We start from the raw sequence: 23,550 nt of genomic DNA, 5'->3' as shown, positions 1-23,550 counted from the left end.
AGCCAGCGACTACTAATTTAGTATCCCCTGATAAATTTTAAGTGCATATATTGGCCACAGTCAAACCTGCCCTAGTGGTCACCTGCCTATAGCACTCATCTGTCGATGTGGCCACTAAAAAAAAAAAAATCTTTTGAGAGAAAAGCCATGTTTTTAAGACCATACCAGTGCACCCACCTGTTGAATGGAGCCAGCGACTACTAATTTAGTATCCCCTGATAGATTTGAACTGCATATATTGGCCACAGACTCATATGCAGCTGCAGCCAAGCTGATAATTACCTCCACCTAGGGAGGAAGTTATGTTTTCGTTACCGTTGGTTTGTTTGTTAAGTTAGTTTGTCCGTGTGCAAAATAAAATAACTCAAAAAGTTGTGCATGGATTTGGATGAAACTTGCAGGAAAGGTTGAGAATGACACAAGTAACAGATGATTATATTTTGGTAGTGATCCGAGAATATTTGGGGAATTTATGAAGGATTTTTGATATTTTGGCAGGTAGGGTCAATGAACTTAGGAGGTCAAGCTGCGCATTTTTGAAGTTTTCATACGCGCACTAAAGAGGGTGCTCCATTTTCTGCTAGGGCGAGGCGCGCTGCGCAGCTGAGGGTTTATGACATAACAAAGGCTTCCATATTGGGAAATTGGGCGATTTTTCAGCATGTATACCTATGGGTGGAAATCACTGATCTCTATGGAAGAGCCCAAAGTGCTTTTCCCCAGTGGTGGAGAGGAGAACAAGGAAAAGTAGAAATAACACGGTGCGTAATATATGTCCCCGCCAGAAGTAGCATTTTGTAGCAAAATGTACAATATAGGTCAAAAATCAAGGTCAAAGGTCAAAGAAGTCAAAGGTCAAAATTCTGTGTAGAAGTTTTGAAGCCCTCACCTAGTGCCATCACATAAAGCAAACGGAATCGAAATCGGGTTAGAAATGGCGGAGGAGTAGCATTTTGTAGCAAAATGTACAATATAGGCCAAAAATCAAGGTCAAAGGTCAAAGAAGTCAAAGGTCAAAATTCTGTGTAGAAGTTTTGAAGCCCTCACCTAGTGCCATCACATAAAGCAAACGGAATCGAAATCGGGTTAGAAATGGCGAAGGAGTAGCATTTTGTAGCAAAATGTACAATATAGGTCAAAGGTGAAGGTCAAAGGTCACAACTGAAATTCTGTGTAGAAGTTTGAAAGCTCCCATTGTGGTGCTATCATATAAAGCAAACAGAATCAAAATTGGCTCATAAATGACAGAGAAGTAGTAAATTGAAGATTTTGATCACACACGGACACACACACGTACGGAGCCCATTTCATAGTCCCCTGCTCGAACTCGTTTGGCGGGGACAAAAATCTCTTTGGGAAGAGCAAGATCATCGGTGGAAAGTAGCTGCTTGGCGGAGGTCTGCGCTCTCAGAGTGCTTTTCTAGTTCAGCATGTTTTTCTGCTTTGCACCCATGCTGCTCATCCTCGGTGAAGAGTTCAATGATCTGTATTGCTACATTCACTATGCAGTAATTTAAAGTTTGCTGCTGTATACATGCTATTGTGCAATAACATGTAATCAATAACAACATTGCTGAAGGTATGAAAAAATGAACACTTACAAGTATGCAGATACATTTGTACAAAGGATTGTCCAGATTTCCTCAAATTTGCTAATGTGTTCTACTAATAGCAGGTACTGCTGCATTCACTTGAAAAACATGTATATTTTAATTTCATTACCCTTTAACATTTATAATTCATATACAGTCAGGTTAAATATGGTTATTTATCAATGCCAAAAGATTAATCTTGTAAGTTTAATTTCACTCGCAAAACAATCAGAAATTTAGAAACACACAATCAAAAAATTTGAGCGAAGGTAATCCCCCTCCCACTCACACTCATAATTACAGTATCTGCATTCATACATACCTGAAATCAACAGTTTTTGAAAATCAATTTTTGAAATGCAATGTGAAAACTGTGTGTGTGGACACAACATCGTTAAACTGTCGAGATCCATTTCTATAGCGATAATTTCATAATTTGCCCTGTGCGGTGTGTGCAAATGGCAGGATGATACCTTTTTTAAAAATCCAACAAAGTAACTCGCTATAGTAAGTCCACACACTGAGATGACCATAGTCATGTTCCAGTCACTGCTGACTTTTTTTTTTCTGAACTCTCGCCATAATTTGTCCTGCCCAGCATGCATGCATGGTGGCAAACATATTTTTTGAATCACGATGCAAAAGCTAATAACCCCTGTGTGTGAATCACTGGGCACTTTTTGCAGGAGCCATAAAAAAATTTAAAAAAATGGTTTCAGCTATATGGAAACAACAGTGTCTCCATTTACTTATTGTGAGAAAGACAAATGGACATACTTTCTTTGAAAATGAGCCAAGATAGTGTCTTAAGTGGCTTATTTGTCAAGTTTGTCATAAACTTCGTTTTTCCATGATTTTAGCAATCAGTAGCCTTGCTTTTGTCCAAACTTTGGGTTTTTGATGAACACACAACCTTCCTATCCAATTTTCACAAGTTTGAAGTGCCATAGTGATTCATTCTGATATCGTCTCCACGTGTTTCATCTTATAGCAACAATTTAACAAAGCTGTCTTTTTGTCATGTTTTGAGCATTACACGTAATCACACTTTATCCGCTATTAACATCCCCTACAAGAAGCTTCTGGCAGCAAACCCCGAAACAGTTCTTCTGTTTTCTGCAACGGTTTCACTGAAAACCAAAGTAATCCTGCCGTTGTTATTAATAGCATCATAATCTCTTGCTTTGTCTCATTTACCTTGCCAACCCTGGGCGATACCACAACACAGACGAGTAATCGAGACATAAGAGCTTTGAAGGGACAGCAACTTCAGCCATGCATCATTTACTAGCTGTAGCATGATTAGAGTTCTGAGCGACATTTTGGAATGATGCATAACAAAAAGGATCAAATTATGATATTTAGGAACAGCATCAGCAAATTTAAACAAGGTATTCAAAATAGGAATAAAGCAATTTTCAAAGTCTCGGGTGCAATCCTCATGATTGAGTAAAATCAAATACAGAATTGTAGAGGTTTCACTGAAATATGAATTGAAATAAGAAAGTAATGAAGTTTTAGTATTTCACATGTTATCAAAAAAGAGTTGTATCATTAGCAACCACAAGAAATCTACAATGAGCATGTTTCTACTGAACGATAAAAAGTTGAGGCATTGCAAGGTAATGTGAGGTGATATGAGGTAATACCAAGGAGGCACTCATACCTCCTTGGTAATACGAGGGGATGCTCACTGATGCCGAGTAACACCTCAAATTTTTCCTTGCAGTAGAAACACATTGGGTAGTGAATGACGTAAGGTTGTGTGAGGTGATCCACTTTTTTAGGTGGTCGATGCGAGGTGATGCGAGGGACGATTTTCAGCATAATCAGAGCATGTGATAAAATTTACGGAAGTCTTGGAATTCTTACTGGGTGATTCCGCATGCTATTCCATGGATCATATGGGTGTGCACCCGTGACCTATCTGTGACCTTTATCCATGGCTATTCGGCAGTTTGATAGTTCCTTCGCATTACCCAGCATTACCCAGCATCACGGCATATTTTATTGCTCCGTAGAAACACATCTCATCTAAGTTGCACAAATGTAGTTTCAGCTCATATCATTGTTTGATGCAGATATATGACATGAGAAACTTTAAATCCTTCGGCTTTCTTATTCTATCATCAGTATGTATGCTTAAAATCAAAGAAACGTCCGTCATTCTGCTTCTTGGATTTTGCTCCACCTATCAAAACATAGTTCTCATATGTCTGCATAACTGTCTACTATATTGCTCCAAAATGTGGATGTACATGCATAAGAAATGAGTGAAATAGCACTGTAATAACACAATATCAATTGCATTACCATGACAAAAAGCAAAATATTATTTACAGAGGTTCGCCAGAAGTCCACAATCTCAGAGTTTACCCGATCATGGTTGCTATGTAATATTTCAACTCGATTATCCATATAATGAACTGGGTTGCAGCAATTTAATCCATTGAACTTCCGTGCTAGATTGAATTGATAATGTAATGTTCTGCCTGCCCATAAAGCTAAGCAGGGAGGTCTCTTCTGGAATAAAAGCCTTGTATAGGTGTACAATGATAAAAATTCATCAGCCAGGTAAGTTTCATAGTAATCGTAGACCCCTTCGATATAATTGCAAGCATATTCAAAATGGTGGTTCAAAAGGAATTTTGAGCTCTTCTGTTCTGGCTTTAACTATCAAGCCACTGCACCTTAGATTCAATGTTACAACATACAATGTATGATACATCCTGGGCAATAGATACAGAGAGTGTGTGGCTATTTCAATACTCATCTGAGTCAATGAGTGCTGACATCAGATTACAAGTTCAAATCTCTTCAGAGAAATGAATTTAAGATCTGTCTTTTTTCTCCCCCTTTTTTCCTTTACATACAATGTATTTGCTACTCAGAGTCTATCAAAAAAAGAAAAAAGGCAGGTGTTCATTCTGATCCAAGCAACAGCCATGCTTGAAAGTGTGACTGTGGTCAACTTCCTCATATTCTAGTTGCTAGTTCCACGCTTTGCATGAAAAGACATTATGAACACTAAAACATGGATAATGCAGGGAGGTGGAAGAAAGCACTGTACCAACACAACATTGTGCCTAGTGGTTACAGACTGCATAGTGGAGTGCACTATTATAGAGAGCAGAATACTTCTCATTTTGAAGCAAACACTTGGCAGTCATTTCCTGGGTCAATAACTCAAATTAAAACATTGATTAAATACAAAAGTGTGATTTTCTATATGCAGATTAGATAATTGTGTCAAATGGCATGCATGAAGAATTCCATTTGTTACACCAACAGACCCAGGGCCTATTGTTATCAAGACACAATTTTGCAATTTCCATCTTTACAGCTATCACTAAAATCTTCACCCTTGAATTAATGAAGTTTTATCTACATGTACAAAGAAACTTGTAATAACATCTTATCTGTGTCACATCATTTTGAATTCATGGTGCAAAGATAATTTCTTTAAGTTCTTTGACTTTGATCAAAGTACTAAAGCCATATTCCAGACCCCGGTCTACAGATCAAAGACTACACCAGGCATATCCCCCTCTTCAAATAGTGAAATAATGCCTTCTGGAATCAGAGTGAGTTCTCAACCGTACATGTTTCTACTCTATAGGTAAATGAGAAGTACACTTGCATTGCAGTTGCTTTGATCCCTTATGTGTGATCTTACACAGTGTACCGACAAGTACTGTATGTACATATCCACCAGTGTATACTATGTGAGTGATTTTTGATGTCGCAATATTTTCCATATTCACTGCTTTCAAATAACGCATGATTTTTGCAACTTTATTTACATAAGAAAACAACATACAATACCCTAACAACCCTGCAGCAAAAACACTAAGTGAGATAGACACAAGATAAGTTACAGTGTACAACTGTAAGTGTTTCGAACATCTGCTTTGAAGCTACATGTAAAGTGCAGTCAAGAAGCATTTGAAACAAAATAATGCCACTTGACAAAGTACTGTACCGGATTGACATGCTCACTTGAACAACTTTTTTTTTCTTTTTTTTTTTTTCTTTTTTGCTGTACAATCGTATCACAATGTTTGTAATTATATTCTGAATTTAATTCAACTTTTTTGTTCTGTATCAAAGCACTTTCAAAACGCCTGTATGAAGGATAACAAGGTGTATGAATGTTATCTATTCGTAGTATTATCATCTTTTCATCTACTAGTACTAGAAATTGGTCTGAATACAGCACAGTGCCTAGTCCACCAATCTAGTTATCTGTTGTCACAATCCCCTTCAGACTTTGGGGTATAATACATTACTGGTTACTTAGACTTCAACTGAGCAACCGAACAAATTCATTGGCTGCTGTTAATCCTTAGCCTGCTTGATCCGCAGAAATTATAAAGCAGATGTAGCTCAGACTAGAACAAGGAAGCAACACTTACGAAACAGGGTAGATTGCTAAATTATTAATTACGGTATACTGCATGTGAGCAAAAATTCTGCTGCCACAACTAATTTGAGTGACATGACAGAATTGATAGGTAGTGTGTGCCATCACAGTTGCACCTAATAGATGAAGTAAACTATTGTAGTGCAATGCACACTTAGTCCATGCTTCAGTTACAAAGATTTCACTGCATCACAATAGGAGAGTTTCAATGGTCTTTTGTTAAGGAACACAAGTCCCTCGTCAACGGTCTGTAAAGTTTGGCTCTATGTTGGCAGTCTGCCATAAAGAACTCCTGCACTCAAAGGTTGCTAATAGCCTAGGTAGTTATGATCATTTCATTTCATTAATATGATGTATCACATAAACTAAAGCCCCATTAGTTCAGACTAACTATACAGATCATGAATTTGAGACTTCAGGGAATGCTCTGATTCCATAACCACAATGAGTTTTAGTTACAGGATAACGGTACAGGCATCTGTGATATCCTATCAAAAGGTCGAGTAAAAGTACATAAAATGTACTCATTTTGAACTAACATTTCAGCTAAACGGTTTCAACAGTAAATCATAACACTGTAAAATGCCAACATAATTCACCAGAGACAATTTGAAACTTGATCAGCACAGTAATCATGAGTTTTCCATGCAAGAAAGAAAATAAAACGAAATATTAACAAATCTTTATTAGTGATATCATGAAATGCCAAACAGTGCAAAATGAAAGTTTGGAAATGCAAACCACATGAATTGAATGTGTTATACAGAAAAGAAAGAGAAAACTGGACAGTTCATTTCACACTTGTGTTTCAATACTGACATGAATTGCTGTCTCGCATAATGCATACTCATGACCAAAACCATGGTAGGAATTTGCAATGCCATCGTAGGGCCTGTCATTAAGTGTCACCAAACCATCAACATGAACATACAGGTCCACCAATATTCTCATCTCAATAATGGCCTTTCCAGAAATGATTCTGGATGGCTGGAATAGTTGTGCTGAATGCATCTCGTACCCTGAGTATGCTTCGAGAACTCTTTCCTTGGTTGACATACAATCACACCCTGTGTAGACTGATAATGACTGTTAAGAAATATGCCATCTAATCATAAAGGAGTTGGATTTATTTTGTCTGTTAATAGTGTGCTCTCCATCAAATACAAATGAAACTGCAAACAAGCATGTGAGACTCTTCTACCATTGCCATCAAAAAGGTGCACTGATATATTTTTTAAAACTTATGTAGCACCGAAATGTATTAAAGAGCTCTAATGGCTCTGTTCTTTTTAACAAGCTTGATCCATTATGCAATTCATGTAAGCATTGTCCTACACACCCATTTCAATCTGACATTAAGTGCATTCTAGTAAATCTACATGTATGCATGGTTTGGCAGGTTTGTTTTAATCAAGCTCATGCAATGGACAAGTGGTTATTGTAACATTTACATCCCAGCTAGGATGTTAGCTAGCCCGACCAAGACGCCGTGCAAAGCACGGCACACTTGTGTACATCGACAGGGCTGTGTATGGTTAGGATGTTAGCCAGCAACTTGTCTATCAGCAAGAGGCCTACAATTTCTCTGTTTAGATTTCAAAGAAAAAAGATAAGAATATTTAGATGCTAATATCAAACTACCAACTTAGTACACTATTCAATCACCAATTTAATTTTGTCACACACATACCAAACTAGAAAAGCACTCTGAGAGCGCAGACCTCCGCAAAGCAGCTTTCCACCGATGATCTTGCTCTTCCATAAAGATCAGTGATTTCCACCCATACATTATATTTATGCATGCTGAAAAATCCCCCAATTTCCCAATATACAACTTGTAATAGAAGCCTTTCTGTCACGTTATAAACCCTCAGCTGCATGGCGCACCTCGCCCTGGCAGAAACTAGAGCATGCACTTTAGTGCGCGTATGAAAACCTAAAAAAGGTACAGCTTGAACTCCCAAGTTCATTGACCCTACCTGCCAAAATATCGAAAATCCTTCATAAAATCCAAATCATCTGTTCCTTGTGTTTACATCTCAAACTTTCCTGCTTAATAGTGCAAGTTTCATCCAAATTCACGCACAACTTTTTGAGTTATTTTGCACACAGACAAACAAACAAACAAACAAACAAACGGTAATGAAAACATAACCTCCTCCATTGGTGGAGGTAAAAATCAGAAAACACCATAACTTCCTTTACAATATAAAACAACAATCGGTTTGGTTTACAGGAGGCTGATCATGGAGCTACAACGCAGTGTTGCACTGCGAATAGCTCCATGCGGACCATGCATGGTCTGATCACATAACGACATGAGGCTAGCACCGCAGGAGAAACTAAGTTTCTATTTGAAAAAAAGAAAACAGTTTCTTCGCTTAATTATAGTCAAAATAGTTTGACCAGTAGGCTAGATCTAGAACCTCTAAGTACAGTATCGCTGAGACACAGGAATACGTGAGTACAGTCGAATACATTCTCAGCAGCAACACACAGGGGGTTTATCGGCTGTGCGACACCCGAAGAATCTCGGCGGTTCACCACCACCGGTCGGTCGCAGTCCCTTTCCAGTGCTAGCGCAGTGGCACGCAGCGCGCAGTGCAAACTTCGATTGTCTGCACTTCTCTGCCTGTCATGTTAACCTGAGCATAGTATTTCTTGAAAACAATATCGGATCACCGAAAAGTGGGATAATAAACTTACCGATGAAAGTTGGTGTGCTGATTGAACACAGGTAACCGTTACCTGCAACGGACGCGAGTAGCGATAGCGTGACAGTACTGGCGTGCCAGAATTAGGCACCGATACTTCCGGGTACGCAGCTTCCACCACGCTTGTCCACCACCACACTGTACTCGTGTATTAATACGAGTATTGGCCAGCGTTGCCAGGTCCCAACAAAGCAAAATCACCAAAAGGCATGTGAAAAATCACCAAAAGCCATAAAAAATCACCAAATTCAGAAACGCTGGGTCAGGCTTCAATTTAAAAGACAAAATGATGTCAATAAACCTTCATCAAACACTCTGCTCTGCGCTAGTCTCGGTGCAATTTACGGCGCGCGCGCCGTAGTCAAACACACTAAATGCAAAATGTGCACGATGTGCATGGATGAATATCTGTGTGTGGTCAGTGGTGCTGAGTGACAAAAAAGGGGCACATGTTCTGTTTCTACGGGAAATAAGGGGAAAACTTTGGGCAAAATGCATTTTCGTTTTCTTTGGTGTGATTATTTTCCATTGGTCTAAAAAATCACCAAAAAATTACCAAAAATCACCAAATTTTGATTTGGTTACCAGGCTAAAAATTTGTCACCAAACAACTTCAAAAATCACCAAATTTTACCCTTTTTGGTTACCGAAATCACCATCTGGCAACACTGGTATTGGCTCGTTACAAGTACTGTACTAGTACATTAGTATTCGATCTCATTGTACTGTATTCATCTCTTCCCACCTCCCTGGTTGTTGTGAGTTGGCAGTGCTGCTTCAGAGGTGCCATGCGCCAGTGAAATTCAGTGGGACCCCCCCCCCCCAAAAAAAAAAAAAGAAATAATAATGATAAATAAATAAATAAATTAAATTAAATTAAATTAATAAATAAACAACAACACACACGCACACACGAATGCAAACAAAAACAAAAACAAACAAAGAACTAGACTTAGAAATTTGTCATATTATAACTGACAAACATGTTTTCAGAGAACAGATACTAGTATTCGAACTTGGCATTTTGCGAACGATAAAGCTTTACACAATGAATATTGCACAAAATCTCAGCAACATTGAAGTCTGCGTTTCAATTAACCCGATTCTTAGAAAATGATTGCAACATCCAATTACGGCCACATGACAATGCGTATTCGAAAGTGCCAGCTATAGGCCCAAAACCACTATTTCGGCGCAATTGGTCAAAAATCGTGTCGCTTATGTTCCTACTCACCTAGGAGAGATAAAAAGCTCTTTCAAAATGCCCCTGTGATTTTATGTGATGCCAAGGGACATATAAACAAAAACTGAAATCATTTCGAAGGCGAAATTATACCAATAAGCCATTGGTGGAGGGTTAAGTTCGGCCAACAGGCTTAAAAGTGCATGTCGCCAACGATGATTTTTTATGTTTTCTCAACTTTGTGGGAAAATATGAGCATAAAGAGGAAGCTTACTCACGGTTTCAGAAAAGTGGCTTAAGGTTCTACGAAAACCTAACACAACTTTTTAAACTAACCATTCTTTATCAACAAAATAACTGATGGAAATGTGTCGCCAGATCCGCTGAAACCTACGTTACCATCTTTGTACTGCCAACCTGGTTATGCTATTACAGTGAGTACTACACAATTGTATTGTTTTTCTGACCAAAAGGGGTGTAAGTTTATGTTAAAAGATATTTCATCACTCAGCTTCAAAAGACATGCGACTGCTAATCTCGCAAATATAGATTTTAAAAAGGTAGATTTAAGAGAAGTAACATACGTTACCATCTTTGTAAAAAGTATGAAGGTGCATGGCTCTGAATGATTGTTCTAGAGTTGAGACTAATGGAGTAGATTGTCGTCATACCCATGGGTGGCAAAAGATTCATTATTATGTTGCTAACTTATACGATTTAATCCACAAGTGTAACATACGTGATGTAACTTACGTTACCACCAAATAACAGAAAGCTTAATTACACCATTAATTACCACCTAAATGTACATTTCTCGAATCTGTGCCGTCGATTTGAGGTCATGGGATAGCTCAGCAACTTCTTTCAATGGCATCTTGAGCATTAGCAGCGCGCAAAATACCTTTACATGATGTGTTGAAAAAATGAGTAAGTATTTGATTGTTGGAAATGTGTTGTTGTTTTTCATAGAATCATGCTTTACTTCTGTTTATTGCGTCTTTATTAAGTCAGTAGATTCCACCGTAAAAATCCAGTTATTGCTTTGCTGTACAGGTTTATTCTTTTGAAATAAATCACTCAATTTATTACGTAACGTATGTTTCAAATTTTGGTAACGTAAGTTTCAAGATGTTGTCATGTTGATAACAGACAATCCACAGAAAAGCCCATTTAATTTGAGACAATTTAATTGTTGCAGTTATGATGCTGATGAGTTTCTCCGTCAAAACATATCAAATTCATTTACAACTGTACGTTCTTGTTTGTTAGGAGGATGCAGTAAAAGGGGACATAATCATAGTATCTTTGAAAAAAATCGTTTGGTGGGCGTTGATGTTCATCTTGGCTTTAATGATGTCATATTCCAGGTATAAACAATGAATTTAACATTTTTTAAGAATATTCAATGAATAGCTAATAAACTTAGGGATAACGCAGATCTCTACTTCAAAACTATTGGATCAGGTCCCTGCATTAATATAGTAACGTAAGTTTCTAGTTTTGGTAACGTAAGTTTCATCAATTCATGTCATTGAAAAAGGATATTTTAGAGAATGTGCGTGGATAAAAATAACATTTAATTGTTCTAGAACTATAGTTGAAGGAATTCCATAGGGAAATAAGTCTTTTCAATTATATTTATCTTCGGTTATCATAAATCAATATGGTGACTTACTACTACCTGACTTTTTTTAGCGGAGAAAATTAACTCAAATTTGTGTCGTTATATCGTTGATGATCTCAAAGTGAAGAAAAACACACTTTGAATGAAGAAAAGGTAACAAAAATACATGTGCATTTAAGAAATTTAATTTTAACTATTACTGAGTATACCATCATAGATCAGGCCTACATGATAATAATAATGCTAATAATAATTATAGTGATGTATGTTTCAGTAAGATATATGTTTAAGACATCAACATTTTTTGTTCTTCCTTCTCGTTGAAGTTAATGCAGTTGCAATGGGGAAGAGCAGTGCTGAGATTAAAACCCCATATATAGGGAACGTATAAGCTGCAATCAGATTGGCGAAAAATCATATCTCTAAACAAAGATTCAAGAAAAAAAAAACATGTACCCGTCACGTAGTTGACAAAAAAAAAGAGAAGCAAAGTCACGCATCTTTTTTCCTTTTTTTTTTTATTTACCCTACCAGGGTAACTATAGGGGAGGGGGTTCGAGGTCCCCCGCCCCTTTGCCAGCAGTCAAAATATAAACAAAAGGAAATAAAAAGAAAAAATGAATCGCAGAATCCTCCTCCCCATTTTGAAATAAACAAATAAAAAAACATGAAATTGGGCTTGTACTGGCAGCATAGAATTAAGCTGAAGCTTTTCTTTATATTTCTTCAATTTTCTTTTTTTTTCTTTTTTTTTTCTTGCTTGTCAGTCGATGAAACCCGGTAAAAGAAAAAGAAATGAAACAAAAGAAAAAATGGCACAGGAGCTTTTATTTTTCTCCCAGTCAGGTGATTAAAACTGGAAGTAGTCGACTTTTTCTAACTCTGACCCCATCCCCCACCCCATGAAAATCCTATACTTACGGGCCTGCCTGTAATCATTATCAGTACCTTTGTTGTGCATGTATAGCAATTTGTCCTTTCACTTTTCTTTTGAAAGATTCAAAAACATTTTTCCATGCAGGAGACAATTTCCAGATACGGCAAGACTTATTAATGCAAGACTTGTTATTCCTGTTATCCTTGTGGATTATACTGTCTTATGCATACATAACAAGGACAATCGAGTACATTGTGATCATTTCACTAATGACAATTTCATTCATCCTACCCAGTATTGTGCTAATGCAACTATGTGATTTGACGTTATTTCATCGACCTCATTTGCTATAGTCAACTTAGTAAAGTGGTCATTTATTTAATTAACAAAGAACATTTCTTGGTTCCTTCTGTCCCTATCTCTTGTTTACCGAGTTCAGAAATTTCAAATACAAGCAATACGGCGTTATTGTTCATTATGAAGCACTTTAATAGAGTAACCATCTCGTTTCTACCATTTCTTGTTTCATACAGGTGTTAAAAATTTTGTGAATACTATTGTATTGCAACTGCTATTTTCAAACTGTTCCTGCATAGAATAACTGTTGCGACAGCAAAGTTATGGAGTCTGTAAAGTTATGGATTCGAAACATATCTTTCAACAGCATGAAGTGACAGCTGAAGATAACAAGTTACAAGACATCAATATGAAGATAACACGTTACAAGACGTCAAGCATACGAAAACTTCCATTATGATAAGATTAAAGTGAAACCTACGTTACCCACCACTCGTTTTATATTACACGTACATCATGACAATATTTTCGTCCGTGAAGGCACGTGAAAGCATGTTCCCAACTATTATCATTTCAATGCCATAAATTCATAAGTATGAAGCCAATTGTCTTCAAAATATTAACAGTAACGGATTAATGTTCTACTCCAGAGTTTATAAGCGGACATGTTATAAAGTCTTGCAATTTTACAACTATTTCAATTGTAATTTTTGAGAATTGTATCACCATGATATTGCGACATCTTGTTGTAATATACGTTCACTTAGAGTTGACGAGAAATTAATGTAAGAATATATACCAAAACCAAAAAAAAAAAGTACCAAAATCAGTTGCACATGTAGTAGTAATATCTTTGTAACTTACGTTACATTAACGTGAAACATACGTTACGTGGAATCTGACGAATATATTTTTGCGCACATAGATTGATATGTTTCATCGATGATACTCAAGAATTGGCTGGCAATTTGGGACTGATAAATGTTGAAAATATTTTCTGAAGAAAGTCTGACATCAAATTATCGAGAAAACAAATGAACATTACATGAAATAAGATTTAACACAATAGGACATGCTGTGTTCAGTATAGCATACAGGTCATTTGCCATTCTTCCCATCTGCAGGCAGCATTTACAAACATGGCAGCCGATGGTATACTTCACATCTGACGCATAATTATCTCAATCATAGACTGTAGTCACAAATCTTAAAGCATTTGAAATACAATGACATTGGTAACGTATGTTACATGATGAAATCTACGCCCTATGAAAGAAATTATCACACCACAAAAATAAAGCAAGATTGTGTGTTCATATTTTTCAACTACAAACTTGAATATTTGTGTCATGGATTGGTATAAAAATGAAACCTATTCTAAAAACTTCCCAAATTTTCGCGTTTTGCGATTGTCCAATTGTGCCGAAATAGTGGTTTTGGGCCTATAGCGAAATCTGGGAGAAATCCAACCTGACTGAGCTACTGCTCAATGAATATAGTCCTATTAATTTTTGTTTCAGAAAAAAAAATACTGCCATAATGATAAAACGTGAAATAATCAAATTTTGCAATCGATATTCTCGCCATTATGACGTCATCAAATTGAATTTTGAAAGAAAATTTAATAATCTACAATAAGCTAAACCATTTCGGTACAAATTGAGATACTCTGAACTTGAAATCTGATCACGTAATTATGAACTTCTTTTTCTATTTCATGCAGAAATTTGATACTTTTATTTCCTTTCGCAAGACTTATAGACCCATTAGCTGACACCTATCTCTCATCAGCTGTCAGAATATGTAAGAAAAAAAATGGGGGGTCATCGTCCATCCCAACGAGTTACAACGGATCTAAAATAAACAGTTATCGCACGTTAGCACTGTCATCAGAATGGTGGAGGGGGACGACGTTGCAGGGCAAAAAAAAAAATAAAATAAAATAAAATAAAAATAGATAAAAAAAAATAAAGGTCTTCAGTGAAAAAACATAACCTTACGTACTTCCGGGCTAAAAAAAAAAGAAAAAAGTGTGGGGGCCCAAAGTGATGATACCTTATGTATTCCTTTGTATGGTGCACAAAAAGTGTGGGGGCCCGAGCCCCCACGGCCCCCACGGTTCCGCCGGCCATGTACAATAACCACCAGGTAACCACCACCACCACCACCACCACCACCAACAACAACAACAACAACAACAACAACAACAACAACAACAACACTCTAAGTAAGAAAAAAAAAATCCCCATCTTAGCCACAGGGAAAGACCGATGAAGGCCTAACAGTATAACAATTCAAGTCCCAACCAATGAGAGCTTGGAGACAGGCCAACTAGGCGGGCTGCGCTTTGTAGAAATGCGCTTCTGACCCAAAGGTAATTATCAATATACAAATATAATTTGCCTTGAGAGTTAAAACCATGGGTAGAGGTGACTCTAAAATAGTATTATGACATATTCACAGAGGGGCGAAGCCCCGAAGTGCATTGCACTTTTGGAGACACCGAGGCCCATAGTTTTAGCCATACAGAAAATCCAAATTAGGCAGAGTATATTTGTATTACATTTGTAATCAAAATATAGGCGTAAGACATCAAACAAAAGGATGGGAAAATATGAGTCGAAACGTGTGGTTATAGGTTGTAGAGGGATCCTACAGTGACCGTATGAAGCAAGGCGCGAGGTGTTAATTTTTTTTTCTTCCAATTTTGTGCCCTTTCACAAAGTGACCGACGAAGCAGCACGTGATGTCAGAATAGCTTTGTGATGTCACAATTACTTAGATAGATATTGTTACTAGTCATAGAGCTCTATGTTACTAGTACACTTCAAAAAAGTGACTTTACGAAGTATTGCGCGTGAGTGACAGAATTGCTTTGTGATGTCATTGTTGCTCAATGTTAGAAATGGTTACTACAGTAGTACATTGCAGAGTGATTGCACAAAGGAACGCGCCATGTCAAAATTGCTTTGTGATGTCACAATTGCTTTGTGACATCATTTCACATACAATTTTAATGTCAAACAGGCAAACATTCTGAGATAGTTGAACATACATGTAATCACGTGAAACTATCAAACAATCACTAAACCTTACTGCCTTCAAAATCTGAACAAAAGACCTTTCTTTTTTATTTGGTTTTTGTTCCAGACCATACAGCAGCGCAGCGACAAAGTGAAGTTTTACATCACTTACAAATCCTTCAATAATCAGCTATCCCAGTGAGAGACACGCTTCGTTCAGAGTTGCAATATTCACTCTCTATCTTCTACATTTACATCTGTTTTGTTTTTCTTTTGACATTGTGTTTGGCTTCAGTCTTCTTGAGCATGCGTCGGTATACAGAATCATTTCACTTTAACGATCGAGCCATTCACACATATAGTAGAGGCTCCTATGTAATCCCGTGAGATTTTTGTGCCAAAATTGATTTTATTAGCTAACTTTGTCAATTTGGGGGTGCTGAATCCAAAAAAACTTTGGTTCCATTTTTTCCAACCACGTCTTCATCCGCCATTTTGAATTTCAATATGGCCGCCATAGCAAACTGTATTTTGACCCATATTTCATAAAGTGAGCATTGCAGAAGCTTCAAATTTGGTGCAAAATGCATGAGTGTGATGTCAGACACTCTGATATATCTTTTTCTGATATTGTGGATTGTTTTGTATAGTTTGTAGGCTGCCATCTTGAAATTCAAAATGGCCGCCATAACGTTTTTACCCATATCTCAGGTTGCAATTATTGTAGAAGCATCAAATTTTTAAGAATGCACATGCTTGTGGTGTCCAACATTCCAGTACAGCTGTTTCCTAATTGTGGATCATTAGACAGGCAACCATGTTGAAATTCAAGATGGCTGCCATAGAAAACATATTATACTGTTCTAAGCGCCTTAGATGAATTTGCTAAAATTGTTCTAGATAGACCGAATTCATTTACAGGTCAAGCAGAATGACAGCCATCTCTCAATTCAAAATGGTCGCCGTAAATTCAAAATGTAAGGACGAGGTTCCAATGACGTCATCAAGCCATGCTGAGGGGCAAAAACTGCGTATGGGGGGAGGGGGCATACCACCCTCCCATACATGTGGGCAAGCGTGTAAGCGTTACATCTCATATAGCCAGGCGGATATGCGGTTCGCGAACTGCACGCTAAAGCGGTTTGTTTTTGCCTCTCAGGGAACACATTATTTTGCATCGTGGAACCTCGTTAATGATTGTATTTAAGCCAAGTCAGTAAAATATTGTACAAAAGCAAGCATTGATACAACAGCAAGTGATCTTCAAAAACTTGATGCTGCCTCGAGAGAATGAAGACAAACAAGGAAAAGTCTCGCAATGGCCAATGGCAAGAAATGCCATGGTCACCCTACCAGGCATCCCATTCACAAGCTTGTTTGTTGGCCACAAACTGAAACAAGATTTGCTAGACGCTAGATATAATTCTGAAATAATACAGAATGAATAAAGAATGAGTAGGCTTTTTCCTGATTGCCCTTGAGTGGGTCATCTTCAATTATCAAGACTTCCAAAATGCTTACTGCTGTACAGCCAATGATTTTAAAACAACAAAGGAGTAATAATAGCTCAGTTCTGTGGCGCTTTGCATGCATCAGAATTCCTCCACAATCTAGAAGACCATCACATGAGGGTAATCTCAAAAATTGTCATTGCCTTGAAGCTGATGAATGTGGTGTTTGGCAATCAGCTATCGGAAACATTCAAGGGGGATATTTCTAGAAAGAGATGAAAAGGACAGTTTTCATTTTCTGTAAGACTAGGAGAATTAAAATATATTAATCTCTGGGAAAGTATGAAAAAGGGCAGACATTCAACTCGTGCCATTAAAATACACCATGTAATATTGGATCCAAAGTCATTAAGCTTAAAAGGATCACCAACTTCTCATAACATTTCTACTGGCTCTACAGTCTGATAGACCTGTCATTATCCAGTCATTGCTGAACAATACAATTATTGGAAGGTATAAGTTCTAAGTAATTCCACAATCACTCTTCATCTCATAATTTCATGGTCTTGTCCTCATTCTCACTAACAAAGGTTCATTTTCCATACCCATATGCCTTAGAAACCCACAAAACTGAGCCATATAATCAGCATGAAAGTTGAAATACTGAGCAGTCATTTCCATCTGACACAGAGACCACATCACGGAAAGAAAAGAAACAAAGGGTTCATCAAAGATGCCATGGGAGCTGTCACCCGTCACTCACAACGAGGAAACAGATAGCCTTATTCCACTGTATGTAGATGCTACTTCAAGAGCAACGGGATAATCAGAGATATTGATGATTATTACGTAGACACTGACATTTCAATTCTAATCATGGATCTTGTAAGTTTGCTTAACTTACTGCATTGCATGATATCTGCTCCATCACTGGAAAAGGAAATAATAAAAGTACAATTGACATTACTGAGAGATTATGTTCTGCAGTTTGTTGCGAAAAAACAAAGGTCTGCTTTTTCATGCCTTTTATGGTGCTGGTTGAAGTTGAAAATTTGAGGATGTCTCAAAGAGCAGATGGACCAAGAAGTATCTAAACCTGGAATCATGCAGAATGTGCAATGACACAGTCCATGCCTTCCAGAAGTTTGGCGTGGATGACTTCAACCATGCAGGACAATCTCCCGCTTTACCCTCATAGAGTCTTGATACAGCAAATCCAGAGAGCAAGCTCGTAAACTCTCACAACCTAATTTGTGCCTCTACTACAGGGAAATATGATATATATATATATATATATATATATATATATATATATATATATATATATATATATATATTATATTGTAGTTATTTCCAGAGGGTATGCATAAAATGTTCAATCAACCAATGCTTTGAGCTTCCTACACCAACGGTGGCCACAGAATTCATTATCATGCTCATAGCAAGAAACGCAAAAGTCACTGTTTCTGGAAGTTTTTTATAGAACTAATTCTAAAAACATATGCAGGGAATGAGCCTAGAAGACATTTTCTATTAAAGTGACTATCCCATGAATTTTTAGAATGTAGGGCTAATGTTGTAAACTCTCCAACCAAATAGTCTAAATGGGGCATTTAGTCACTCAGACACAGTTATTAAGAGGTTCTTTTGAAATTCATTTGTTTTGACGTCAGATTCACATGATTTCCCATTCACAATTTTTACCCAAACGCAATGCTTTTAAAGGAATGTTTCCCATGGCAGTGTACCTACAGGACAGGAAGCAGTCCCGCCTACGCAGTTCACTGAAGTGATTGACTTATACATGAGCGTTCCAGCATGCTTGGGTTTGCAGTTTAAAGATCTTACAGCACCAAATATGGTCGAAATCAACTTGAATTTCAAGAGTGGCGGCCAATGCGAATAATCCATTATTACAGAATGTATAGGCCCTATGTGTGTTTTTTTAAAGAATGTATACTGTACGCCACCATAAACATTCATATGTCTAAATGTTGCTTGTAAACAGAGATATTAGCTGAAAAACAGCCATTTTGAATGTTAAGATGGCCTCCTCGAAAGTGATCTGCAATTTAAGGGAGGGGAAAAGTGCATCTGAATGTTCAACATCATGAGCCCGCTTTATGCCCGAAATGTGAACTTTCTTTATAACTTATAAACATGAGATATGGGTCAAAATATACATTCTGGTATGGCGGCCATTTTGAATTTCAAGATGGCCACCTTCAATATCAAAATGAACCATCGTTTCAGAAAAAGATGTTTCAGAATGTCTTATAGCATATGCATGCTCTTTGCCCCAAATTAGAACCTTACACAAAGTATACGATATGAGATACAGGCCCAATTACATTTGTTATTGTGGCCATTTTGAATTTCAAGATGGCCGCCAATGAACATGATCCATCATTTAAAAAAAAAATTATATACTATATTAGCATGTCTGACATCACAAGCATGCTTTTTGCCCCCAAATTTATACTTTCCATAATGCTTACAACTTTTATTTATATGGGTAAAATATAGTTACCAATGGTGGCCATTTTGAATTTCAAGATGGCTGCCTAAAAACTGTATCAAAACTATCTACGGTATCAGAAAATGGTGCATCAGAATGTCTGACATCATAAACATGCTTTTTGCATCAAATTTGAACCTTCTATGATGCTCACATTATGAGAATTGGGTCAAAATACAGTTTGCTATGGCGGCCATTTTGAAATTCAAAATGGCGGCTGAAGACGTGGTCGGAAAAAATGGAACCAAAGTTTTTTGGATTCAGCACCCCCAAATTGACCAAGTTAGCTAATAAAATCAATTTTGGCACGAAAATCTCACGGGACCCAATATTTCGACATAGCAGACTGTACTAATACCACTTAATGCTCATTTTTAGATCAGTTGGCAACGTTATTCCGACAATGTCAACTTCTTAATTCCATCAGTAAAACCATGTCCATCAGTACTTGTATTGTTACTATGATCTTGCAATACTAATAACTGCAAAGAAAATTAAGATTCTGATGTTTTCAGGCCAATGCTAACTCCTCAGGAGTACTTACTGCTTGGTTTTGACTGCGTTTACATCGCACTATCAAGATGAAAAGAGACTCTCCCCACCTCCCTGGTCCATCCGAGAGCCCTTCGCGCGCGGAAGGGCTCTGGTCCAGCAATATGAATAGCGCCATCTTGAGTTCGTGTAACGCTCATTCAGTTTGTCCATGTGACAACTTCTCCTCCCCTCCCCCTCTTCCCCCCCCCCCCCCTCACTTCCTTCTCACCCCACCCTCCATCTCTATCTCCCTGCCTCTGTCTGTCTGTCTGTTACTGTCTCTTTATCTCTCTCCCTCTATCTCTCCCACCCTCTTTACTAATTTTTCTTCTTCATCTCGTATAATACATTGCCATGATTTCTCTTGTACATCTTTTCGTGACCATTATTACCTTGGGAAAAAGACACTGTGGAAGCTCACTTTATTCATCCTTTCGGTTTTTTTTTTCATTTATCATATAAAATGCTGTGTTGAAGGTAATAAAAACTGAGAGGCTACAATATTAGTCCAAATATAAATGACTTTCTGTTCAGCCGCACCATACCAGGGGAACATTCAGGGGGGGGGGGGGGGTGGGGTGGGGATGAGGTGACTGCGATTGCATATGGCACGTTGAAAAAATTATAAAACTTGTTTAACCCTCTGACATTGAATTAAAAAAAAAGTTCTTTCATAATTGTCATTGAATAAAAATAATAATAACAATAATAATTTCTTTCATAATTGTCATGTCCTCGTTCCACCCTACCCTCCCTCCCTCCGACCGTGAGACCAGGCGAATTATGAAGTTTTGCCTTCAGAGTGTTAGAAACTTTTGTGACAAAGAGAAAGACATAAATAACTGCTGTCCTATATTTCAGTCGACGATACAATATCACACAAGATACAGAATGTAGGCCTATATTCAATTAATTCTCTCAGAACGTAATCAAAACAATCCATCCGCATGATTTTCCTGAACCAATTGCAGAAATTTAAAAAAGTTACTTGATCGACTTAAAAAAAATAATAACTTGTCTGCCGGGGTTGGAAGATCCATGCAGTGTTATCAAACCGAACTCAAAGGGTACTTCGTGCCACTTGAAGCGGCCACTGAATGTGTTCAGCGTCTGTTGTCGAAGGCCGTCCGTGTCACGGTCGCTCCGTCACAGCTGCTCTGGATGTGCTGACTTGGCAGACAATCCCGCTCTGTACTCTCCTCAGCTCCATGCAGACTCCCCGATATACATGATTGAAAGAATTATTGGTTATCGCTTGTCGGAAATCCCCTCAACACAAACTTCGATAAATTTTGAAAGAAAGCAGGTGCCATTTTTATACGCCTGGTCCGCAACAGCCAGCCGAGTTCTTCAGGCCGATCCATCCTGCATCCCAAGTCTTCGCCCACACAATACACTGTTGGAATTTTGATCGAGATGCATCTACCAAACACCTCAGTTTTATTGTAGCTCCATGGTTTGAGTGACGAAATGACAACCCACGATCACCCAACCGTGTTTGTTCCGGAGGATGATTAATCATCTTTGCCGGGCTCATATTAGATACCATACCTAGAGCAGATTCACAGAAACAACAACAACAACAACAACAATAACAACAACAACAACAACAACAACAACAACAACAACAACAACAACAACAACAACAACAACATCATCAACATCAACAACAACAACAACAACAACAACAACAACAACAACAACAACAACAACAACTAGAAATGTCGCTAAGGCGACTGGGTAGGTAATTGCCTTCGCCACATAGCATATTCTTCTTCCAAAGGTCTCCTGTACATCTTGACGGTCGGTGTGAGATGACAGTTTCACATAATTGGTTAAAAAAAAAAATCACAATCAACAAGTTTGAAAGTTTGATTGCAAAACCCACGGTATGTTCAGTGTTTATGAATCCCCTGAACCAGATTTTACTGGGATAGCTAATTGCTCCAGAGACATTCATTCGGGAAATTAAAAATTTTCACCTGACTCTTGCCCTTTGACCTCTTTGCTCACATTTTTCTCCAAAATAATCAATGGCTGGCAATATCCAATTTTCATGAGAATACTTTGTGCTTTTCCCCCAAAACTACGGGTAACAAAAGTGGCAATTTAACATGATCATTCAACATTTGATCCCATGGCCCAAATATTTCCTTACATAATCATTGCGTATACATGTATAGTCATTATACATGAGTGAGTAATTCTCAAAGTATGGAGAAAATAATTATATAGTGTAATTTCAGCATTACATAACAGATTTTGGGATTTTCACCAGGCCTTTGACCATTGACCTTAGATCCCATAAACGAGATATTATCGAGAGATTTATTGCCAGGCAATATGCATGCATATATAGGCCTACTAAGTTTCATAAAGATAACATGAGCCATTTGCAAGATACGGGGGAAAAAGCGAAATTTTAGCATTTTTGCTTGACCTTTGACTCCAAGGCCCCAAACTTTGCTTATAGGATCTTTACCTAATACATATTATTGCTTCATGATTATAACTTCAGGCATTGCAGAGATATGGGGAAATACTGAAATTGTGAGAATTTGACCTTGACCTTTGACCTTGAGAGTGTGCACCCAAAAGTTGATAGGCACAACTTGCAGGTTTCATTTCAGTGCCTCAAACCGTTTTGAAGTTACGCTATATCCTCAAAATCGATTACAGACGGACGGACCGACGGACGGACAACCCGAAAACACAATACCTCCGGTGTCACTTTGTGGCAGAGGCATTCCAAAATGAAATAAAAGAAACCGTTCTCTGAACAGAAGTCAAGCACCTAAAATTTCGTCATGGAAAATTGAAGGGGTCGGTGCATTATAGTGCTAACCCACACAATGTTCATTTTGAGATAATCGCTTTTGAAAGTTTGAAAAAATCCATAAATCAGGTTAATGACTCGAGAAGGCCAATTTTTTCGTACATGAACTTTTACATACTCAAGATTGAATAGTGTCTTCGGGAAATTTACTACGCTGATATTTTGGCGGATTTAAGAGGATTTTTCAAGTCACATTTTGAATTTGTGGCTTAGCACTTTATTGCAGCCAAATCCGTCGTGTATACAAATACTCTTTATTTTTTGAAAACTCACAAAATATCAATATCTCTTCGCTTAAAATGGAAAATTAATGTAATATTTGAGTTGTCCTCCTTTGTGAAGTGAAATCAAAATAAGATATACTTGTTTTTAGCTGTCTGTATTGTATAATCTGTGTGAATTATGAAGACAAACTTTGCATATATTTCAGACGCACACACATGCACAAAATCAATCATATACGCATAAAGACATCTTG

The 23,550-nt window shown here is 37.6% G+C and overlaps 1 protein-coding gene across 3 annotated transcripts in view; it reads right to left on the bottom strand.

Moving 5' to 3' along the window:
- The window catches only part of LOC140229222 (ras association domain-containing protein 2-like), a 49,559-nt gene extending 28,126 nt beyond the window's left edge, over window positions 1-21,433 (bottom strand). Inside the window, exon 1 of one of the 3 annotated variants that reach the window (XM_072309494.1) lies at window positions 21,297-21,433. The gene's annotated coding sequence lies outside the window, so the exon portion shown is untranslated. Of the gene's footprint in view, window positions 1-8,721; window positions 8,856-20,246; window positions 20,268-21,296 lie in introns of those variants that run through there. The other 2 variants (XM_072309496.1, XM_072309495.1) reach the window with 2 other exon arrangements.
- Window positions 21,434-23,550: the final 2,117 nt, after the last annotated feature.

This window comes from Diadema setosum, chromosome 5 (genome assembly GCF_964275005.1).
Source record: "Diadema setosum chromosome 5, eeDiaSeto1, whole genome shotgun sequence".
NCBI lineage: Eukaryota > Metazoa > Echinodermata > Echinoidea > Diadematoida > Diadematidae > Diadema > Diadema setosum.
This window is presented reverse-complemented; position numbering and strand designations above follow the sequence as displayed.